Here is a 24,427-nt window from a genome sequence, read left to right as displayed (position 1 = left end):
TGGCAGTTTGTGCTTTGTGAAGGTCTCAGTTATTTGTACGCTTCCCAGGATTGAATGGATGATGTAGAATCAGGTGATCACTCTTGTGCCCTCCCCCTTGGGCACTCCAGAAAGTGGGGTGTAGAGAATTCCCTGTCTAATGGTGTGAGGAGGCTTAGGGGAATATAAATAATCACATTTCGTTATATACTTGAAGTTTTGTTTTCACTGAAAACGATAAGCTAGTATTCTGATTTGTTTTTGCTATAATAGTTAGAGTTGAATCAGCCCTAAGTGCTAATGGGTTAGTGCTTTGATGTAAATGTTAAGAATTGTGGTGGTTCAGATAGGAAATGGTAGTTTGGTGGCACTGATCTGAAGCCTCACACTTCTCTGTTTCTGAATTTCTCTTCAACAACCTCACATTCGTGAGAGTTCACACATGAATACACACAAATGCACCCGTGCACACACATGCACATAGGCATATATATAAGGCACACATAAGCACACCTAAAGTTGCATACACACAAATGTGCACACACACACAGGTCCACACACACATGGACACGCATATACTGGTGCCCTTCTCAGCCACATTGCTTCCAAATTTCTAGTTTTGAAGCTCAGAAAAGAGGAAAAGAACACATACAACAACAGAATAAGACTTTAATACTTATGAAATTTCAGCAGAGGAGAGTCTGCCTACTGCACAATTACTTATATTTTAACAACCTAAAGGCTGGTTTTTTACATTCTAAACTCTTTTGGCTACCCTGTAGAGCAGAGTCACCTTTTGGAAGCTTAGTGAACAGCACTGGAACAGATAATCAGGAGTCTGTAAAGAATAATGACGGTGCTGTCTTTCAGTCAACTTTTCAGTTTCCCTAAATTTGGACTGGCCCTGGAGAGAGCGCATGCGCACAGAGTCTGATCCTAACGTGAATGAGGTTTCACCACTCTGACAAAACACCCCGAGGAGGAGCGCTCCGCGGCACAGGAGGCCGCGCTCTGGCGGGCAGAGGCTGTGTGGGCTGGGGTGCTTCCCAGTCCTCGCTGGCCGGTGTCTTCCTGTCGTGCCGCCCTGCCATCCTCGCTGGATACTGGCCTATGCCACAAAGTCACCTCAAGGTCAAGCTAGCTGTGGGCATTCTAAATATCACATCCATATTTCAGAGAGCCCAAAAGAGGAAGAGGGAAAACAAGCCCCCTTCCTTTTCCTTCTTCTACCAGGCAGCCTTTCTGAAAGCCTCCTTTGCCACCCCATCCCAACACACACATTTCACCTTGCACCCTACTAGCTAGGGTTCCCCAGTCACACCTCAGAGGACAGAGGCTGGCGGAGGAAGTATGATCAGCTGGGTGTTGAGTTCTGCTAGAGTAGCTATGCAGGCTGTTTTAAGATTAACCAATTCTTACAAAGAGTAGATGTTGGAAACCAAGCAGTTATCATTGTTTTAACCAAGTCACAAATAAATACCTTTTGAAAAAAATCCAGTGCACAGTGTTTTGCTTTGAGAAAAGGTCGGGTTAGTGCATTGTTTTGTGACCCCTCACTTACAGCAAGGTGCCGCCTGGTCTCGGGTGGGGGCAGGAGCGGCAGAAGTCCCATGAGCTTGCTCAAGCCACGGTCTTCCTGAGAATGAATGTTTCCTGCAACATCCTTTGTGATTATTTACACGCGTAACTTGCATCCTCTGATCATGTATTTCCCGGGAACCTGGTTTGTAAATAATTGATAGAGATGGAGCCGAATACGCAAAGCAGAGACAGTCCCGGAAAAGAGCGTGGAGGGAAGGCCAGCCCCACACCATTTCACATCTCAGCAGTCAGCAGCTGAGAAGGTCCTTGGGTTAAAAAGCAGATTCTAAGGGGTCGGACCTTACGCACACTTAGGCACCAGGCTCAGTGCAGCTGGCTGAGTTGGCAGGCACCGGAGCTAATTTCCTCTTCATCTCTCCACACCAATGGCTGGGGACAGACAGACCGGGCTGTACAGAGAGCCAGCTGACCGGCACCGGCGGTCTGCAGCTGTGTCGCTCTAGATTTCTTCTGTTGAGGCCCCAACTCCAGGGTAGCAATGTGGAAGACAAGGCCACTAAGGGAGTAACTAGGTAAACTGAGGTCCTCAGGGTGAGGCCTTGCCTGGTGGGTGGGGTTCCTGTCCTGAGAATACATGCAAGGATGCCCATCCATGGGGGGGGGGGGGAACAGGAAGAAACTGATCTGGCTGAACCTTGAACTTTTAATCTCCACGACTAACCAATACCAGTAGCTGAAGGGAGATCATGAAAGGGTGAGTAGTGGGAGGGAGGTGGATGGAGGAAAAGGAGAACAGGGCACAAACACAGCACAAACACTCCATCTACACCTGTGATACAGGAAGCGGGGACCGTGAGGTGAGCTGGGGAGGGGGAGGGGGAGCACTGGGCACTGGGGGCGCGCTCAACAAAATGGGAGAGTTCTTTCTTGGTGGTTCAAGTTCCCTGGTGTGGGGGTTTTGTTTTATGGGGGCCCAAGCTGTCCCGTACTGGCACAGTTTATCAGAAGTGGGCATTCTAGAAAGAATGCCAAAGCCCGGTCCTGCCCACTGACCCTTCCAACCCTCCTGCTTTGGCCACACGACCACCCAGCCGCTCCTGCATACCTGTTCTGTCTCCTGAACCGTAGCCTCTGAACCCTGGCCTCTGAACCCTGGCCACTGCCAGTCCCTCCTGGGTGGATCCTCAGCATCCACAGCCGAGTCTCGCTGCCTTTCAGGAATCTACTCAGCCTTTGCTGTGATGGAGGCCACCTCCTGCATGCTCGGCGCAGATAGTGGCAAACAGACCCAGAGGCTCTGTGCGCATGAGGCCAGTCAAGAGCAAGCGCAGGCTCATCGCCTGTAACCATGCAGCGTTAGCCAGCCCCACACTGTCCTGCATAGTCATTGGACAGGACCTCATTAACAGCTAATGAGACCCCCTATGTGGGCTCACCTTGCCACAGGAAAGGAAGAGGCTTGGAGGAGTGGTTGGTGTGGCTTGTCCAGGGACCCACAGCTGGCCAGCCGCAGAGCTAGCAGCTCCACCAGGTGGTCTGCACCAGGCCTGTGCCAGTGTGATGCAGTCAGACCAGGAGGTTCTTGGTCTTGTCTGGAAGGAGCCCAGGACCTTGTGGGTGCAGGAAAGAGGATCTTCTCTGGTCTTGTGGTGTGGGGGAGATCTTCCAGGGGAAGTGGACTCTGAATGGTGACATCAGGGGCCGTAGGAACTGGCCAGTACTGAAGAACAACCAAGGTCATGTGAGCTGGTAATGAGGCACAGAGACAGGTAGGCAGAAGGTACTGTGGGGTCTGGAACAGCTTGGAAACTGTGGGGACTATGAAAGGCTTCTGAGCAGGGCTGTTACCGTGGCCACGCTGGCTTTCAGAAAGAACACGGTGGCTCTGTAGCAGAGAGAGGGGCAGGAGGTGGACGGCACAATGGGTGTGAATTCTGCGGGGGCCCCTGGCTGGAAGGACTGTACACTGTTCCCACAAAGACTGATGGGAATCTGATCCAGAGTTACGGAGACCACGGACAGCACTTTACCCAGAAAGGCTTTATCTGTTATTCCGTCTTGGAAGCCTTCTCCTTTCAGAGTCTGTTACCACTCTCTGCCTGCCTTCTTCAGAGCCTTGGTCTCCCATAGCTATGATCTGTGTCTGCTTCTCTCCTTTCTTCTGTGTCTCATGTGTCTCTAACACAGGATGTAGTGCGGCTTATTGTGCACACTGAATATGTGAATGACAGGGCAGAAATGTCCCCTGCTCTGTCCTGGATGGGAGCCCTCTCTTCGTGGGTGGGACACTTCGATTATGTTAACCCTGGACCACTTTTGGCCCCCAAGGGAGTCTGATGGCTGAATGGATGTTACACAGAAATGTGTGTGCAGCTGCAAGCCGAACTGTCTACAGACAGGCTATTTCAAAAAGGCGACTTTTGAAAGAAACCACTTTAGAAAGGAACTGATTTCTGAAAACTACTTGATAGTCAACGGGAGCCAAGGAAAATGGACCCTGGGGAGCTGGGGCGCCACATCAAAGGCCCCGGGGAAGGACGGCTGGGAGGGAGTCACATGGCGGATCACCTTGAGAAGTTGTCTTTGTAACTGATCTATGGGGAGGGCAACAGGGCACAAGGACATCAGATTTGTTGGAAGAAAAAAAAAGCATCTTGTTAGCCACTAAGCTGCCACTTCCTCCTGCCCTGCCCTCCCTCCTGGCCTCCCTCCCTCCTTCCTCCCCTCCCTCCCACACACCCTCTACTGCAAACAGCGCTGTGTACAGTGTTCCTTCCAGTCCTCGGTCTGCCTGGTTAACCATTTGAGGATAAATTCTCAGAACATTGAAACCAACAGAGGTAGAAAGAATCCCCTCACCCTGCTTCTCTTATTTAGTGTGTACCTCAAAAAAAAAGTGCCCTTGATTGTCTGGATCACGCCCCCCCTCCCCCTCCCTTTGCCAAGGCTTTCTGTGGAGAGGTTTCACTAACTCCACCACTTAGGTTGAGTTCTGTCTCTACAGCAGAGTCACTGCATGCGCTCCCCGACCTGTCAGAGCTGCTCTGAGTCCAGAGGAAGTAATTCACCACAAGCCACCACTGAGTAAGCAAAGGCTCTTGTCATTCTCAGTGCTTTTTTTTTAATCATTCCATTCGCTTATTGTTTACTTTTTATTGTGAAAATACGGTACAGAGGGGTTACAATTACATGGGTAAGGTAATGAGTACATTTCTTATCAAACATTGTTGCCTCCTCCTTTGTTTCCCCTTCCTATCTCTCCCCCTCCCACTCTCCTTTCTCCCCGCCTCAGCCAAAGTTGTAAAGTTCGTTTTTCGACATAACTTGTACATCTCTTTGTCTTGTACCTCTCATTGTCAGTGCTCTTATGCATCTGAGTCCCTTGCATTCTACAGGGAAATCGAAGTCGCAGAGGTAGTCAGTGTCTTCATCAGGTGATATGTGGACTTAGCAATGGATCTGGGGGTGGAAGGGCAAGCCCTCTCTGCCTGCAGAGCTTGTGCGCCTTGCTTGCTCGTTCAGCCCCCTACAGTGAAGTAATCCAACATCACGTGTGGTACCCATTTCGCTGTAAATTTCCATCTGGGCAATGCTGATACACCTGTATGATCCCGGATCACCCCCACGTTCCCTCTGCTGCTCCGATCACAAGCGCAGAGGTGACAACGAGGCCCTGAGCCTGTCTGAGTGCTCTCGGTAAGCTCGGCTGAGCGTGGCACCAGCCACCAAGTGGCACCTCGGTGTCTTCTGACATAGGACTCATAAAACCTGAGTGCCGGGCACTGTCTTATGGAGTGTGAAAATTGATTTGGTCTGCAGCCAGCTCCCCTCCTGCGCTGGAACATGCGTGGAACATCTGGGAAACAATTGACCTCATTACTCCCAGTCCTGGACAATCCCAGGGTACGGGACCCTGCAAACCTGGCCTCATGGCAAGCTGATGGAGCTCATCATGGTAATGAACCTGCTTCAGTATCTTGTCTTTATTTCTGAGGTGTTATGCAGAATTATGGCTCAATCTTTAAAAGCTTACAGCAAGGTAACTCTATTTATGGCTAAAGTGAGGTGTCTGATTTCCACAAGTCCCTGGCTTCTGTAATTTTTGCTCCTCTTTCAGAGAAATTGTCTTCTGAGATCCTGTCTGGGGCTGAGAACTCTGCAGCTCACTTTTGAGAAAAGGGTTGGGGGTTCTCTGAATCCTTGTTCACACCCTGTGCACACCTCTCTGTGTTTAGTGAGAGTCACATACATTCTGGAGGTAAGGCCTCTATTTCTGTCAGATGCCCACAGTGACTCCAGCTCCCACACAAAAGATCTTCCATGGTTTCAAAACTAGAGCAAACCTGAGATGCCTCTTCAGTGAAATGAATGTTACAGGTGGGGAAACTGAGGCCCAGTGAGACACAGTTATTTTCTCAGGTTAGTGCAGCACAATAGTAAAATAGCTTGGGAGCCCAGGGGCAACATTCTGATCTTCCTTTCAACTTGGGAGCATGAATGGCTTCCCTTGTTCCTTCTTTTGCCTAATACTGAGTCCTGGCGGACTTGATGTCTCTGGGTAGAAGGATCCAGGATGCTAGATGGCTCTGAATGGACCATTGTTTTCATTTGCCTTTTTAAATGAGCAAACCACTCAGGAAGCTGGCAGGGATTTTGTCCCCTGGGGACCTGTCCAGAGACTCCTGTTCACACCATTAAACCATCACCGATGGCCATGCTCAGGCTCTCCTCGGCCATGTGTGTCACCATACCTGGGTCTGTCATTCTTCATGTGTGACGGTGCCCTTGCCAATGCCTTTGCAAAGACAACAGCAGATGCCCCAAGAGGGAATGAAGAACAAAAGCTGCAAGTTCTGCTTGCCAGTTGGCCTGCTAGTGGTAGTGGAGGAAGGTGTCTGGGTGGGGGAGGTCTTCTCAGGCCTGGATGCTTGCCCATTTTGGCTAAGCCTGACTCTCCTCTGTGCAATGTAAGCCTGGAGAAACTCGAACACACTGCAAACTCATTGATCAGTTGGCATCAGTGCAGAGGGGAGAAGGACGCCCAGAAGGGGTTTAGAGGAGGCAACTGAGGTTCCTTGAGGACCTGAACGTGTCTTGAGAGAAAAAGACAGTAACAGCCATTGCCACTGTGTTTACTGAGGTCACACACAATGATTTTTGCCTGGCATCTGGTTCAGAGAACAGCCAGTGTGAGACTTGTATTCCAGACAGGCCAACTGAGACCCTCCCGAGAGGGGACTTTGAAGTATTCTCAGTAGCTGTGCAGCAGGTCGCAGAGCACAGCCCTAGGCCCTGGCCTCCAGGCAAGGATGTGTCCCTCCCCAGTGTGGCTCAGGAAGGCCAGGCTGCCCCGGAGACTTCACGGGAGCCTCACTGGAGGGCAGAAGCTCTGATCACCTGATGGATCCTGCACAGCACAGTACTGTTATCTTGCTTGAGTAACCAAAAGAGTAATGGCTGGGCCGAGAGTCCCACTGACCTCAGTGACCTCGTCCTCATCCATGGCTGTCATGCTGGCCAGGATGGGGTGGGGAGAAGATCCCTGTGCACACGGGTAGGAGTGAAATTAGAGCAGCCACTGTGGATGGCACTATGGGATTTTCCTCAAAAACCTGAAACCAGAACTACCACAAGATCTAGTGAAGCCGCTCTTGGATACTTAGCTAAAGGAAAGTAACTAAGTCGGGATACACTTATGCACTCCTGTTTATTGTAGTACTATTCATTTTTTTTAAATTGTGAAAATACTGTACAGAGGGGTTACAATTACATGGGCAAGATAATGAGTACATTTCTTATCAAGCATTGTAGCCTCCTCCTTTGTTTCCCCTTCCCATCCCTTCCCATCCTCCCCCCATTCCCCCGCCCAATCCTCCTCTCCTCTGCCACCAAAGTTGTAAAGTTCGTTTCTGACATAATGACTTGTACATCTCATTGTTGCAATGGGTCCACCTGCATCTCTATTTAAATGATTTGTTTTTGCCCTTCCCCTCCACAAATTATACCTACATCAAATACAGTGAAAGCAGGGGTTATACTGTGGGGGAGGGACATACAAAGCAACAAAGAAATAATCTTATAAATGTGTTAGAAACAATCGCATGAGAGGAAAGACATTTGAATACCTATCTTAGGGCTCATTTCCCTAGTATCAACTTATCTGACCTTTTCTGCTTGACTCAGACATATACTACTTATTGCAAGTAAGGGAAACCATAGGACTTATGTTTATTTGGGCCTGGCTTACTTCACTTAATATAATTTTTTCCAAATCTTTCCATTTCCCAAGAAATGGGGCAATGCCATTCTTTCTGATGGAGGCATAGAATTCCATTGTGTATATATACCACATTTTCTTGATCCATTCATCTACTGAGGGGCATCTGGGTTGGTTCCATATCTTAACTATGGTAAATAAGGCTGCAATAAACATAGTCGTGCTGGTAGCTTTAGTGTGGTCTTGTTTGTGATCATTTGGGTAAAGGCCCAAAAGTGGGATTGCTGGGTCATAGGGGAGCTCTATATGGAGTCTTTTGAGGAACCTCCATACTGCTTTCCAAAGTGGTTGAACAAGTTTACACTCCCACCAACAATGCAGTAAGGTTCCCTTCTGTCCACATCCCCTCCAGCATCTGTTGTTATTAGAGTTCTTGATTATAGCCGTTCTAACTGGGGTGAGGTGGTATCTCAATGTTGTTTTGATTTGCATTTCTTTTATGGCTAGGGAGGTTGAGCATTTCTTCATGTGTCTATTGGCCATCCTTCTTTCCTCTTCAGAGAAGTTTCTCTTTAAGTCTTTAGCCCACTTATTTATTTATTGGGCAGTTGTTTCTTTGAAGATATGTTGTTGGGGGGTTTAATTTTTTGAGTTCCAGGTATATTTTAGATATGAGACCCTTGTCTGCTGTATGGCTAGTGAAGATCTTCTCCCAATCCATGGGCTTTCTATTGATCTTGCTAGCTATGTCCTTTGCCATGCAGAAGCTCTGCAATTTCATGCAATACATTTGTCCAACCTTTCTTTGATTTGTTGTGTTTCTGGGTCTGTATTAAGAAAATTTCAGCCTGTGCCAAGGAGACCTAGGGTTTCTCCTGTAATGTTTTCAGAGTGTCTGCTTTGACTCTGAGGTCTTGGATCCATTTGGACTTGATTCTGGTGCAGAGTGATATAGAAGGATCTAGCTTTAGTTTTCTACAAGTAGTTAACCAATTTTGCCAGCGCCATTTACTGAAGAGGCTGTCTTTCATCCATTCTATTTTTTTAGTTCCCTTATCAAAGATTAGATGGCTATAGGTCTGTAGGTTCATTTCTAGATTTTCGATTCTATGCCATTGGTCCTGAGGTCTGTTCTTGTGCCAGTAACAATCTGTTTTGATTACTATGGCTTTGTAGTAGAGTTTGAAATTTGGTATTGATATTCCTCCAGCACTGTTCTTCCTGTTGAGGATCATTTTTGCTATTTGGAGTCTTTTATTGTTCCATATGAATTTTTGGATTGCCTCTTCTATTTCCTTGAAGAATGAGGTTGGAATATTGATAGGTATCACATTGAATTTGTAGATAGCCTTGGGAAGTATTGCCATTTTCACGATGTTGATCTTTCCAATCCAGGAGCATGGGCATTTTTGCCACTTTCTATGTTCTGTGTTGATTTCCTTTTTCAGGTTTTTAAAGTTTTCATCATAGAGGTCCTTCACTTCTTTGGTTAAGTTAATTCTTAGGTATTTTATTTTTTGTGGAGCTGTTACAAATGGAGTTGCTTTCCTAATTTCAGTCACACTTTTCTCATTGTTGGCATACAGAAAAGACATTGATTTTTGAGGGTTAATTTTATACCCTGCTACTTTGCCAAAGTTTTCAATCAGCTCGAGTAATTTGGGAGTGGAGTCTGTGGGATTCTTTAAATACAAGATCATGTCATCTGCAAAGAGGGAGAGTTTTACTTCATATTTCCCTATTTGGATCCCCTTTATGTTTGCATCGTCTTATTACTGTAGCTAGGCATTCTAATACTATATTGAAGAGAAGCGGAGAGCATGGACATCCTTGTCTCATTCCTGGGTTAAGAGGAAATGGCTTTAGTGTTTCACCGTTAAGTATAATGCTGGCTGTAAGTTTGTCATATACAGCCTTTATTGTATTGAGGAATGTTCCATGGATTCCTAATTTTTCCAGAACCTTCATCATAAATGGGTGTTGGATCTTGTCAAATGCTTTTTCTGCATCTATTGAGATAACCATGTGGTTCTTATCCTTGCTCCTGTTGATATGATGAATAATAGTAATTGATTTGTGTATATTGAACCAGCTTTGCATCCCTGAAATGAATCCTGTTTGATCGTGGTGTATGATTTTTTGGATGAATTGTTGAAGTCGATTGGCCAAAATTTTGTTGAGAAGTTTTGCATCAATGTTCATCAAAGAAATGGGTCTATAGTTCTCTTTCTTTGATGAGTCCCTGCCTGATTTTGGGATGAGGGTTATGATGGCTTCCTAGAATGAGTTTGGTAGTGAACTTTCTCTTCCAATTTCATTGAAGAGTTGGAGGAGTATTGGTGTGAGCTCTGCTTTGAAGGCCTTGTAGAATTCTGCTGTAAAACCATCTGGTCCTGGGCTTTTCTTAGATGGGAGGTCTCTTATTGCTGTTTCTATTTCAATGCTTGATATGGGCCTGTTAAGATGATTTAACTCATCTTGGTTTAGTTTTAGCTGTAGTACTATTCATAATAGCCAAGCCATGTGAATCAGCTTACACAGCCTTCAACTGATGATGGATAAAGAAAATGGGGTATGTGTACACATAAAGATAAAGGTGAATGGGGCTGGGAAGATGGCTCAGTGGTAGAGTGCTTGCCTTGCATGTATGAGGCCCTGGGTTCGATTCCTCAGCACCACATAAGCAGAAAAAATAAAAAAGCCGGAAGTGGCACTGTGGCTCAAGTGGTAGAGTGCTAGCCTTGAGCTGAAGAGCTGAGGGACAGCGTCTAGGCTCAGAGTTCAGGCCCATAACCGGATCAAAAAAAAAAAAAAAAGATAAAGGAGAATGATGTTTGCATGTAAATGGAACTGGAGATCATCATGTGATGGAATGTAAGTCAGGCTCAGAATATCACATGCTTTATCTCATATGCAGAATCTAGACCTACAAAACACACACACACACACACACACACACACACACACACACACGACTCTAATTGAAGGATTGTTTGAAGAGGAGGGTGAGGGTGGAAGGGAGGGAAGGGGAATGGTGCGGGTGGTGAATAGTACCCCAACATTGTTTATTGTGAAAGTAGCATGAGAAGACTCACTGAAAACTGTTGTAAACTAAAGGAGAGGGGGGAAGACAGAACAGTAGAACAGGTTCTCCCCATCAGTGTACAATATCTACATGTGACATGTCATGGAGAAACCCTTTTGTACAAATGATATGCACTGACAAAATAAAATATCTCATCAAACTGTCACAACAGCCCAAGGTGGGCACCACCATCGCAACGGCAGGCCCACTTGTGAATGAGGTGAACAAACTTCTTAGCTGACTAGGTAATAACCAAGCTAGAACTCCCAAATGAGAACTGGTAAGGATTGGGTCACACACAAATTCACTGCCATTGTCAATGTGTTGTTTCCCCCCAGGGAACACTCATCATTCTCCAGCCTGCCTGTCCCTTGAAGTGTGTTGTGAGAAGTGCAGGAAGAGTCAGTCTGCGCAGGCTGAGCCCGTGTTGCTGGGCCCCGAGATTCCTGGGGGTGTGGAGGCGCTCTTACAGTTGGCCCTGCAAGTGATTTGATCTATTTATTCTCCCAGTAAGCTCCCTGGTAGACTCTGCCATTAGGAGGGTGTTAAGACCCTTATTCAAGCAATCCACGTGTTTTATTTCCCATCTGATTATTTGTCCCTTATGATAATTTGTATTTTATTCCTAAATGAAATAATAGTTGAGGGCTCTTTTTCCTCTTCCATCTTTGGACTACAGCCATTCAATTGGAACTTGTTCTGGAAAGATTGCTCCTTTCCATGTGTCCTTTCATTTGTAGAAGGTTTTAGAAAGCACTGGATGAGCATGCTGGGAGCTGACCATCACAAGGCTCAGCACAGCTGACTTTCCTTTTGGAAGTGAACAGCACAAAGAAAACTCTACTTCATATCATGCTTCAGCTACAGCTACCGGATGAGGGTCCTGTCATAGCTTCCTGCCCACCTTACCTAGGCACAGACCTCCTCTCTGAAGACCCTACAGAGGTTTGGTAGACAAGGGACTAGCCCTGCTCTGCTGGGCAGCCTCTGCTCACAGCCTGCCTCGGGCCTGGACTGTGAGTCCTTACTGTCAGAAGAGTCCCTGGATAGTGGGTGGAACAGAAACTAGAGCTCAGGGCTCTCAGGACCCTCCCTGTTAACCTCGACGAGACCTGTGTGTCGCCTTGGCTTCCTGTCACTGGCCACGAGAAGCAGGGCGCACACTGGTTTCTGGATGGGTCACATGTAGGGGCCTCGGGGGAAGTCCCTGAGCGATGGCTCCGCTGGGAATGCACCAGTGCTGGGTGGCTCTCACACAAGAACTCCCGCGACTGCGTGTGAGGGCCAAGGACTCCTGCTGGGCCTTGGTCTGCCTGGTGATGGTCCTGAGGGAACGTCAAGCTGACCACTGTGTGATCATGATGACTATGACTAATTTGCTCCATGCAAACTGTATTCATCCGTTCAGTGCTTGTGGGGGTGGTTGCGGTAGGCAGTGAGGATCTAAGGATGTGTAAGGTCCCAGCACAGCCCTGGAGCTATTTTTTAGGGTGGTTGGGGTAAGTGTAGGAAGCAAGGTAGTGCAGACCTCGGGGGACAGTTCTCAGCCACCTGTGCAGCTGGAACTCTGCTCGGGCTTTGCCTCCACCGGGCCTTTCGTGTCCTCTCCCGTTCCTCTGCTCATTGTCTGGGTAGGAGCGGGAGGAAAGCACTGTGCCATCTCGGTTGTAGTGAGGACCGGCATGCGCTGTTCAGGCCCCTCTCCAGTGCTGATGTCCCCCACCCCTCCTTTTTTGTGGGACAGAAAAGGAGCCAGGAGCATGCTGCTGGGGTGTCATGGCTGAGCTACACACTGGACACCCCTCGGTGCTGCAGGGCATGGTCTCACGGAGGCCGAGGCAGCAATGCATAGGCTCACCTCTCCCGGACCCCAGGGGCCTCTGCTCTGAAGATTGGAGGGGCGGCCCAGCTGCAGCCCACCACTCTGCTAGCATCACCTTTCTTGATGCCCTGCTTTCTTGCTTCATTGCAGGTGGATTTCTCCAGGAGATCTTGGAGCCAGCTGTAAGCAGAGTGTTTCTGAGAACTCAACTCCAAATGGGAAAGAAGAGGAAGAAGGTGTGGGGGACACAAGGAAGAGGCCTGTTGTTGGCAGGAGAGCAGCAGGGGTGACATTTGGGGAAACCTCCAGAAGATCATTGGCTTGGGTGATCCCCTTGAGTGTTGCCAAGTGTTTCAGAGGCCTGGATGACTCACCATGGGGTTTAGCGTGCAAACCAAAACAATGTCTCGTTGGTAGCATTGAGGGGATCTTGAGGCCCTGCAGCTCGAGGTGGTCAGCAGGAGGAGTGGACTTAGTCCCAAGAGGGGCTAGTTTTCAACCTTCGAGGTTAAGACTACGATAGGCAAAAAAAAAATGGGAGCTGGATGCTTGGGGTTAGGGTCCCTAAAGACAGAAAAGCCTTGAACCCTCCAATTCCCTGAGTCCACTGGGCCTGCAAAGGTGGTGTCCAGTTCCTTTGGTGAAGATCATAGAGTAGCTTCAAATGAGCCTTGAGTCTTAGCAGGGAAGCCTTGCCTCTTGGGTGCTACCTACCCCTTTCATCTCCTTTCCTAGGAACTAGATGAAAAATGAGAATGAAATTCCAGCTGAACCACATTGAGGACAATCTGGGCTGGCGTAGCTGGAAGGGACTATGCACTGAAGGAGATGTATGATCTAGTTTCCATGTCCCAGCAGGACTATAGGTGAGCATGCCAGAGTGGGCATGTTAGCATCCACAGTGCTGTGGCCCAAGGTCATCTGAAGGACACGCTATGCACTGATGAGAGTGGCCCAAGCGTTTCTGAGACGAGGATTTGCTGGCTGAACCCTATGTCAGAGCTGTAATGGCAGAGGAAGTGACAGAACTGGTTCCCAGAGCAATGTGGAGGATAAGGTCTGGGGATGGCAAGGCAGGCAGTGAGCTCTTCACTAGAGTCAAGGAAGAGGCAATGAGATAAGGAGAGGCGAAATGGTGCCGGGATCTCAGCAGAGGGCTGCGGAGATAGCGGACACATTGCTCTAGACATGAGAGTGGCAGACAGCGGGCTAATACTAATTGATGTAGTCACAAGAAAGCAAATATGGTTACCCATGGAGTACTGCTACAGTTTTTCTACTTGTTCTTATTCTTGACTCGAGCGCATTCTCAAACTCAGAACCCATTTCCTGAAGGAGAGGCCAGGTTTTTCCCAGTGAGAACCATACCCTGTCACAGCAGGTGTACACAGTAGTAATTCCCCAGGACTTTCCCAATGGGACCTAGGACATTTATTCAAGCAAGTGCTTGTTGGAAAAGGATTAAGAATTACTCAGCTGACGTGATGCTTGGTACCTAGGGGTCTGCCATGACCACTGTGACTCCAGAGACCAGGGAGTCAGGCAGTTGATGGAATCTTGGCTCAGCCTCAGATCCAACCATCGTCCTCACTGCTCTGGCCTGCAAAGAGCACAGGAATGAGAACAGGTGGCTGTTGGCGAAACACACTCACTGGCTTCCTGGATTAGAATAAAAGATGTGTGGCGGGACAGGTTTCTCTCCCCACCAGATAATAAGTCACGAACATGACCGTGCCTTGTGTGTATGTGGCAAGAATGTCAGAGATGAGTGTCATCCTCAAAGATGGAGAGGACTCAAGGTCCAGATCCTGACCCTAACGGTGTTTCATTCGCCGGTGTGGTCCCTGTGCAGTCCAGGAGCACTGTGATGGGGAGCTGCCCACAGGGGGAATCAAGGATTAGTTTCACTTGCAGTTGCTGTGTCCAGTGCTGGCCCTTGTCCTCGGGGAAAGACCACAGGCGATGAAGTCTTTGGCCTGTGGGAAGAGGCCATTGATTTGGGAGAGTGTGTTATTTTCCATCTGTGGTGGTAGAAGGAGGATCGGAGCTGTTTCAATTGATCTAGAACAAAGGCTGCTCCCTGGTCCCATTCCAGGGACTCCACAGGGACCGTCCTACTTTTGTCATTTGTCAGATTTTTTTTAAAAAAAATCCTTATCTATTGTTTATTTTGTATGCTTGTTTCCAAAACAGACTATTTATGTAGCAAATAAAATTGCAACAATTTGCCCAGGGTACAAATTAAATCATGCGTTGCAGTGCACTGGTTTTATATTTTTTAAGTGGTGCGTCTTTAGTTTTTAAACTAGGCAAATTTCTATGGTCTCAGAGGATCTTAGAATCACCTAGCCACTTTCATTAAATTTTATGTTTTTCTATTTTTTTGTACAAAGGAGTTTCAATTCAACATGGCTATGCCTGTGTTCACTGTATCCATTTGTATTACCTTCAGCTGTACAAAGGGGTTTGAACTCCACATGCCAATTAATGCATCTCGATCAGTGTCATCCCTTCCATCCTATCCCCACCTCACCCCAGCCCCACCCATCCCCTCACTTGGTCACTTTTAAGCTTGATAAATTTTGTTTTTAGTCCAATCTCACCTGGACTATCTGGCTTGTACACTGAATGTCATAATTATCCAGAGCATCAAGACGCCATGCTAACCAAACCAGATGAGCGGGCCATGGGGATCTTGGTAAGACACAGGCAAATCAAGGGCCGTGAGCTGAGGCCTATGAGGAATCGGAGACCTTCTGTGTCCGGAGGTGTCTCAGGACAGTTCCAAGGACGTGAAGAGTGACAGAACTCGCGCCTCCCACTGTGGGAGAAGCAGCACAAGGCTTGGGAGGTGGAAGTGCATTTTGCAGGAAGTGCTTTCGGCCCTGTGCACACTCCCGCCCATTCCGGCGGCACAAGGCTGTGAGCGTTGGGCAGCACCCGGACAAGAGCTGGCTCCACAGGTCCACGGGGTGGTACGAGCAGTCCTGCTGTTTGTATGGAGCTGCCCGCCAGCGTGAGGCACCCTACAAGTGCTGTGGGATTGTAGGTCTGTTGTGCCACAGGTAGGTGGGGAGGGTCGCCAAGGGAAGTTTACTCACAGCATCAGGGCTGGGATTCCGGAGGAAGCCCACGCTGGCGGTACTCCTCGTTTGGAAAGTTGCTCCTGCATGCTTTTGGACCCTAGCAGGGAACAGCATGTCACCAGGGGATGTTAAGTAAGGCCTAGCCAGGCGAGGGCATCAGACTGACTTGAGAGATTGGGTGGACCCATCACAAGGGGAAGTAACGTCTCTAAGACTTATCATGAGCAGGGCCAGGGAGAACAGGAAGTTGCAGAGGGCGGGACTTGGCTCTCCCACCACCCACTCCTGTTGTGGCATTTCCTCATCAGCTCTCGCCCAGGGTCTTCTGGGGGAAGAGGCAGAGGATCTGATTCAGGGCACACGTGAAGATAGACTGCGGGCAACACACCCGTGTCCTCGGAGGGCCGTACGGAGGGGCGATCCTTGGGGACACGTGTCTGGCTAGGTCAGTTGGCCGTCCCCTTTGTGAGGTAAGCAGCTACGCATGTGACATTTATGGGAAAGTTTGTGGGCAGTAGGGTGTTATGAAGAGAGAAACACTGGGAATGTGGAAGGTGAAAAGGTCTGAGGCTCAGAAGGCTCCAGAGAGGTGAGCGTGAAGAGAAGGTCTGTGTGTCACGCAGCTGTCAACAACCAGACAGGACGACTTTGCCAGCTGTTGTCCAGCAACTGCCACCAGCTGTCTCGGCACAGGCCCAGCAGATGCCACTGAGGCAGCCGGAGAGGCCTCGGGCGAACCCATCGGCAGGGACTTCCTCGGCAAGGTGGACCTAAAGATGGCCGCCGCTGAGAGCCTGCTGTGGGAGCCACAGCTCTCGCTGCTGGTCTTCAAGCTGGCCATGTGGTAGGAAGGTGACCACGTGGCTGTCCCCTGCTAAGGGACAGGGACTCATTGCTTGACTATGATCAATCAGCAGGCAGTCTCACTGCAGGTTTTTCTTTCTTGCCCACGGGGATTGCACCTCTGAACCAGGACCACCATCGACCACACTGGCTTCCTCTTCACGAACACTGCCATTTAGCTCACTTCATCACCATCGAGGGGCAGCAGTAGCACTTGGCCACGGGGACCACTGTTTCCAGGCGACTTGCAAGCTATCAGTCCCAGAGAGGAGGAAGGGCTTTTTCCCGAATACAGCTAAGATCCCAGATTAGAAATACTGCCCAAAGAGGAAGAGCCACCGCTCTCTGGGTCAGAGCGTGCACCCTGCATCAGGGTGCCGAGCCCTGGAAGGTGCTTCCTGTATGGCTCCCAGGGCCCACGATGGCACCTGCGCTGTCTCTGCCTGTTAGCTCTGTGGGTGGCGATGTTTCCGGTTTCCCCAGGGGATACTCCTCAGGAGGACACAGTAAGAGTCCAGTTGAGAAGTCCCATCAGGCATATGGCCATTAGAGTTTCCTATGGCTATGACCAGTGGATCACCCAAGGAAGTACTCTGAAGGCTGAGAGGCTGAAGATGCACCCAGGTCACTGATGGAGGCATGGATGCTCAGATGACACCTTGGCGGGTCTCCCAGCCTCCCAAGCGCTAACTACAGGCAGTAAAGAGAGAAGAACTACAGGCAGTAAAGAGAGAAAAGAGTGAGAAGCAGAGATTGGAGCCTTCCACAGTGATGATATGGGCCTTCTAGACAGGCAGAAGTGCAGGTTGAAGGGAGGGGAACTGGGGATCAGTGGTAGAGGAGGGTGGAAATGGTCAGTTACTGCCAGGAGGCCAGTCTTGTCCAGCCTTCTCCAGTATGTTCCCTGTCTGATAGGGAACCTCAGAGCAGGTGCGTGTGAAGGAAGTGAGACCGCATGGAGGCTGCATGGAGGCCATGGGGCCCAACTCTGACCTTTCTCCAGGCCACTACCCCATCTCGCCAATGTGACAAAGGAGTGCAAAGCCCAGCTCCTTATCCCACTGGGCGCGGATCTGGAGACTGCCTCCCTCTGCAGCATCCTGTAGGAGCCCTGGGTCTCACAGGCAGCCATGGCCCCCATCCGCATCTGCCTCCCTCCCTCGGTGCGATGCAGCTGTGCTCTCCACGGGCTTTGTCCCTGCAGGATGGTATCCCAGGGCGGGTTTCCAGAATCATAAACTGCACGTCGAGCTTTAAAACCTTGACTGTTAGAATACTGGAAAGCTACGGAAGGGTGTAGAAGATTCTGGGGAAAATCATGAGCAAAAGTAACAATAGCCTCTCTCAAACAAAAATAAAATAATCCTTAACAAAGCAAAAAAAGAAAAGATTTGGAAGGAAATGTTCCCGGCCAGTTTTCCTTTAGCATTTTGTTATGATCCTTGTTATTCTTCATGATGTTTTGCTTTTCCACCTTTTATTTTGCCTGATATTCATACTGCTTCTTCAGTATTAGTGGCAGCAGTTTCTGGAAAGTTTTTTTTAAAAACCCTTCGAGTTAGGAATTTTGTTTTAGTTCGTATTAATTCGCATTAATTTGGGCAGAGGCTTCACTTCTTTACAGACTCTCAGAGCTCTGTCTTCCCTCTGCCCTGTCTAACCTAATTTGGTTTTCTGAGCACCCAGTTTGTAGATTCACTCTCAAGACAAAAGTGACTTCGAGCTTACTTTCCAACTTCCCCTTAGACTGCCAGAAAGACGGTTTTAAGAATTAATCAGTCTATCCAAATCATTGGTTGTTTTTAGTGTTTAATCTGAGTACTCAGCTTTCTATGCCTCCAGAAGCCATGTTTACCTCCCCCGCCACCCAAGTCATGGATATGGGTGAAGTTTCAGTGTGTGCTCAGGTTGCATGTATGGTAAACTGACTTAACTGATTGGATGTAAATATCCACTTGAAATCAGCAAGACTATTAGATTTGCAAAGTCAGAATGATGCTCAATTTGATTTAGAGGGGGAGGGAGAGAGGGGGAGAAAAGAAAAAGGGAAGAGAGATGGAGGGGGTGGTTAGGAAGGAAGAGAGAGGGAGAGAAAGAGAGAAAGAGCTCTTCCATATTTATTGGATGATGTTTCCAAACAATTTCAACAATTGATTTGCATTGTACGGTTGAGACAATAAAGTTGAAAATAAATTAAATCCACTTAAACAACTGTTTTGTGCAGCAAATATGTAGGATTTGAATATTTATGATGGCAAATCAGATTAAGTTGCTGAACACCTTCCCCCCACCCCACCCCATCTGTCATCAATGATGCAAAGCTCTCAAGAGTGAGTTATCAGGTTTTTGTAGTGTGTTTTGATCAAATAGAAATAAACTAATCACATTTCATGGTTATAAAATAGTTCATTGAGTAGGGGAAGTGGGGGACAGCCTTCTCTTCTAGAAGCATATGGTTAGCAATGTAGGCTTTGGAAAATGGTAATGCAGTTCAACATTTAAATTAAATGCAATCTCCAAAGAGTAAGAAATGATAACAGATTTTTATGTAGCTGATGGTAATGCTTTATGAAGACTTTTTAATAAACTATTAAATGAGAAAAATAAGTTTAATGTTTCCAAATTGTCCCACAGAAGCTTGAATCTGTTTACTCATTAATTCTATGGGATTGTTTTTCCTGTTGTCAAAGTTCTACAAATAGGCTTTGCTGGAAAGAATTGGCTTTCACCAAAATATGAGTGTGACAATTGGGAGAATTGGTAAGAGGTTTTACAATGGAACCTTAAAGAAAACTCATAATTTATTTCAGTCTCCTTTTACCTTGCAATGTTGAAGCAGATTCTGCACCTAAAGAGCAACCAGTTGAATGAGTGGAGAGAAAGTCAGGAAAGAGAAACTCTGAAGTTAGGTAGCTGGTCCTTGGTCCCTCCTGGTAAAAGGTAGATCGATTTTCTGCTGTGACAAATGACACTTCCACTTTGAAACCCTTTACTCAGCTAAACCTCTTCTCTCTCATTCCACCCTTTCTCTCAGAGTCATCTTCAACGACAGAGTGGATTTCAGCAACTATTTTGATTATCAAAATATTTCAAACAAGCCATGAAATTCAGATAACAATAAATTGAACACCCAAATTACTCATCACCCAGATGGATGCAAATGTGTTTACATCCCGTGAGCATGTTTATATCACGTGAACACGTTTGGAGTGTGGACATGTTTATATCATGATCTTAAAAAAATATGCAGTTGAGTGTTTGTGACGTCTTCTGTCGCTTTTCAATCTTGTTCCTCCCCCCATTCCACCTTTGTGTCCTCTTGTGAGCTTTCTTATTTCCCCTCGTGCTGTAGATTCATTATCAAGGATGACTGATGTTCTGTGATGTGGCCTCACAATCAACATAACTAAGTCCTATTCTATGGCCAGGGAGAGCATCTGTCATTAGGTAACTGAGGCAGAAAGAACCATACCAGAGGGCATCTCTTTGTTGGGATTTACATGAACCATGACCCTCTCTACCTACCCTCTTGCCTGTCATTTTTCAAAATTTGGAATATTATCTAGGAACCTGCCATGATAGAAGGCTATCCAGAATCACAAGGAGCCTGTAAGGCTTTGATAATGATTAATGTCACAACAGCATTAATATGTTTTAATGGGAACGTTTGTCTTCTTGCTGTTTATGTACATAATACCTCTGAGGAGGAAGATCATGGCAACAGGAAGGTGTATATCTTTACAACTGTGCTTGGATGTAAATCCAAAAGGTGAGCTTCTTTTCAGATGCTTTCTGCTTTCCTTCCTGGTTTTGGGTCCAGGATTTTCAGAATACAACACTAGATGCCTTCTTTATAGAAGGCATCTGCTCATGGGTTCTTGCACAGGTGGATTTGCTAGTACAAATGCCGACACTCAGGCTTAGAGCTGTTGACTCACCAGTCATTAAGGAATTTGCTCCTTGGCACTAAGGAATAAAGTAAGGCAGGTTTAATTAAAGAGAAAGCTTAAAGTTGAAGTCTCTTTAATGGCGCAGTCAACTTTTTGTTCTCTAGAATAATGAAGGAGGGGGTCGCAGGGGCAATCCCAACTAACCAGTGGCCGGGAACGCACTTTTCCCTCAGTTCATCAAGATGGCTGCTCTGATGTGGCTACAAGGTGGTAATGTGGAAGCAATTATGAAAGTCCACTTTTGGGACTGCAGAGCACAGGAGCATGTGGTAGGAAGGTCACTATGTACCGAGGTAGGGGCCTTAAAACGTTCACCATGTTAGCTTTTGGAAGTGTTACAACTACTGGTGGGGTGGATGTCTGCTGATCGTGGTTTACAGAGGAATGCAGATTCAGAGTTGCAACTACTGCCAAGGTCACAACTAGCACTCAGTCGGACGAGCAGTTCTGTCTTTCTCAATCAAACTCATGCAACAAGCCTAGAGAAAAGAATTTGCTTCAATGCAAAACTTGAACTGCAACCTCTTCTACCCAGAAGAGAGCTGTGCAATCTGTTCTTAGAATATGTCATGTTCTTAGAAAGTAGCATTTTCAGCTTGAGAAGAAAAGAACGATGAAGGAGAGATGAAAGGACATGATTTGGAAATGGGTACTTGAAGTGAAGTCAGGCAGAGAGGTCTACGGTGAAGAGGAGGCATTGCCAATTACTGGGGCCCCAGCACTGTGGGGGAGGGGGTATCTGACACTTCAGTGACAGTAGGACTGGTGGTGACATTCTCTGGTACAAACTCACCTTTACTCAACGTCTTAGGCACAGTGTGATCAGACATGTGCCTTAGTATTTGTTAGTAGCCTCTAGGTGTGCCAACAATCCACCACCTGGAGGTTGTTGAGGGTAAGTGTGGTAGCATCCCAGGAGGGCAGAGGCCCAGTCCTGGGAACATGGCTGTTCACAATAATATGAGCCCCTGGGAAAGGATCTTAGGGTTGAGTTATTTCTGGTGTGGAAAAATATTTTAAGGTTGAATGAGATCGAAGTCATCTGTAAGTCTCAAGAACACGATGAAGTCTGTGGATAATAGAGGCCACATATTTTTGATCACCAGTGGCTTGCAGCCAGTTACCAGCCCGTTGATGGAGCAATGTAGATGCTACTCTAGGAAACCGGAGTACCTCCCCTCTCCACGCCCTCTCCGTGTGGTATCTGGGCCTAAGAAGAGGGACAGCCTGGGAGCGCCTTAAAAGTGAACCCCAGTCTTCAGATACTCCCTCTTGGCTATCCCAAGAGATTTCATCTATCTATAGATGGCAGTTTAGGAAGGGCTGGCCTGGGTAGTATTGGAGAGGAGCGAGGAGAAGTGTGACTAGAAGGTGAACTGGTGGTCATGGGGGAGTGGTTCACCAGGGATTTTGAATCTGGATCAAGCAGGCTGAGTGGCTTTCCCTTCCTGGGTCTCACTCTGCTTGAGTTCTCTTCCCAGATCCAAGCCTATCCTCATGTTCCGTTAGTCAACCCACCTGCAGGAGAATAGACATGGGCTGCTGTCCTCGGAGACAGCTGTCTCCTTGGGTACAACCGGACCCACGTCTGCCAGGAAGGGAGTGTGTCCATTGGGGCATCATGGTGGATAGAGATGTCACTGGATGCATGGGTGAAGGGGTAGGGAGTGTGTGTGTGTGTGTGTGTGTGTGTGTGTGTGTGTGTGTGTGTGTGCGCACAAACAGAAATGAATGTATTCCATTGATTTTTTAAATTTTTATTGTAAAGATACTATACAGAGGGTTACAGTTACATGAGTAAGGTAATGAGTACACTTCCTATTGAGCATTGTTACCCCCTCCATTGTTTTCCCCCTACTATCCCTTCCTCCCTACCTTCCCCGAGGTTCTTCTTTTTTTTTTTTTTTAATTGTGATTAAGTGATTACATAATTTCCCAAATTTCACAGTATTGTTATTCCATTGATTTTTTTCACTTAGTTAAGTGATCAGAAGCTGTTGAGGTACTTGTTCAACCCGCTGCTCCTTGTTTGGAGGCATCTCATGGTCCACTGGGCAGTACCTGTGTCTGTGCTAATAACTAAATGACCCTTCCCCTCCAGCTAAACCCACCTTACCCCGACTTTGTCTTCAGCCATCTGACTCCCCCATCCCCCAAAGTGAGCTGAGAACAAAGGTGGCTTTGGGGGGTGGCAGTGGAGGCCCATTGGTCACATGCCTGGCTTCTGTCTGGTACTGTCTAGAGCAGCTATGCACCCAAGAAGAAGATGTAAGATCCTTGGGCTCCTTTTCCCAGCCTGAGTCTTGGGTTTCCATGTACAGGATGCTGTGCTGATGGCCATGAAGAAGATGGAGCCAATCAGAAAATGGCTGAAGTGATTAACCATCCCTGAGGTGAGTGGAGGAGTGTGGGGTACCTAGGGAGGGAAGGGTTTGGAGAAGGGTCAGCTCACTAGGTCTGAGGGCTGATTGGCTGGACTCTGTGTGGTCAGGGGTAGAGAGTGGCCTCTGAAGGTGGTGTGTGTGTGTGTGTGTGTGTGTGTGTGTTTGTGTGTGTGTGTGTGTGTGTGTGTGTGTGTGTGAATGGGACCAGGCAGACAAGCAGGGCCTCCTAAGGACTTGTTTACCTTGAGGGTAATGAGAGCCTGGAGTGGAACTGAGGAGGTAAAAAGTGGTGGCCAGTGTGGACTGATCAGATATGTTCCCAACCAGGAAGAAGTAGGAAGAAACAAGTGAGTAAATATAGAGGCAAGGTTTGCATCTTGCAAGGAAAGATTAATGGAAAGGTTTGTAACTAGTAATACAAAGACCAAGGATAACCTAGTGGACCCTAATTCTGATCCTTTCACCTGGAGTGCTGGTTAGATGAACACAGTTTAGAAGAACCGAAAGATGAATGCTATAATCTGGTGCACAGACTGCCTGAAAGTCCCACGAGCAGTATTCTCCAGGAGAGAGCATTTTCAGTGCTAGCACAATCACAACTACACAGGGCTCATTATTCTTTTTCAAGTAAAATGCAAGGGAAGTTTGTTTCGCTGGGAGAGCTGCAACTTTATTTTTCTAAGCAGAAGTCAAAGCATGGTTATTGCTTTCCAATGATAATGTCTAGCTCAGCAGAGAATCACATGGCGCCTTGGCTCCACCGTCATCTTTGCTGGCTCTCTTGCTGCCTCTTCCATTGATTTCATTAGGAGATAAGAGTGGCAAACTTGGCTTAAAATACTGGGGAGAGATGTAAAACTATTAGCAGGTTGTTGTTGAAGTCAGCACATGCCCTGTTAAGCTTCTTAAGAAGCTAGGGGCAGCCCTGATACAAGGATTAGTGTGTGTGTATGTGTGTGTGTTGTGCAAATACACACGATTGCATGTGCCTGGTGTGCGTACGGGCCATGCACCAGTCTGTCACAGGGAACGTAAGAATGATAAACTGTCAGTGAGGTGATGAATACGTGGACTGTTGACAACTTCAGTCCATTTTGTTTCTTGTCTTTCTGGGTTTGAGGTTCCATTTCTAGACGCATCTGTCTGGCCCTGAGCACTGCTGAGGGATGGGGAAGGAGGCTCCTAGGGCTTCATTATGCTGATTATCTGGACTCAGAAGGTGTGATGATAGTTAATGGTACGCATCACCTTGACTAGGCTAAGGTATGCCCACTTAGTCAGCAAAGCATCATTTCTTTTCCTTTTCCTTTCTTTCTTTCTTTCTTTCTTTCTTTCTTTCTTTCTTTCTTTCTTTCTTTCTTTCTTTCTTTCTTTCTTTCTTTCTTTCTTTCTTTCTTTCTTTCTTTCTTTCTTTCTTCCTTTCTTTCTTTCTTTCTTTCGTGTGTCTAGAATACATTCTGGAAGAGATTAGTGTTTGCCCAGAAGATCTGCCTTCAAGAGTGCCGACGTCTTGTCTGTA

Source organism: Dipodomys spectabilis, unplaced genomic scaffold, assembly GCF_019054845.1.
Source record: "Dipodomys spectabilis isolate Male_0828 unplaced genomic scaffold, ASM1905484v1 ptg000066l, whole genome shotgun sequence".
In the NCBI taxonomy this organism is placed as follows: Eukaryota; Metazoa; Chordata; class Mammalia; order Rodentia; family Heteromyidae; genus Dipodomys; species Dipodomys spectabilis.
Note: the sequence above shows the minus strand (reverse complement) of the source record.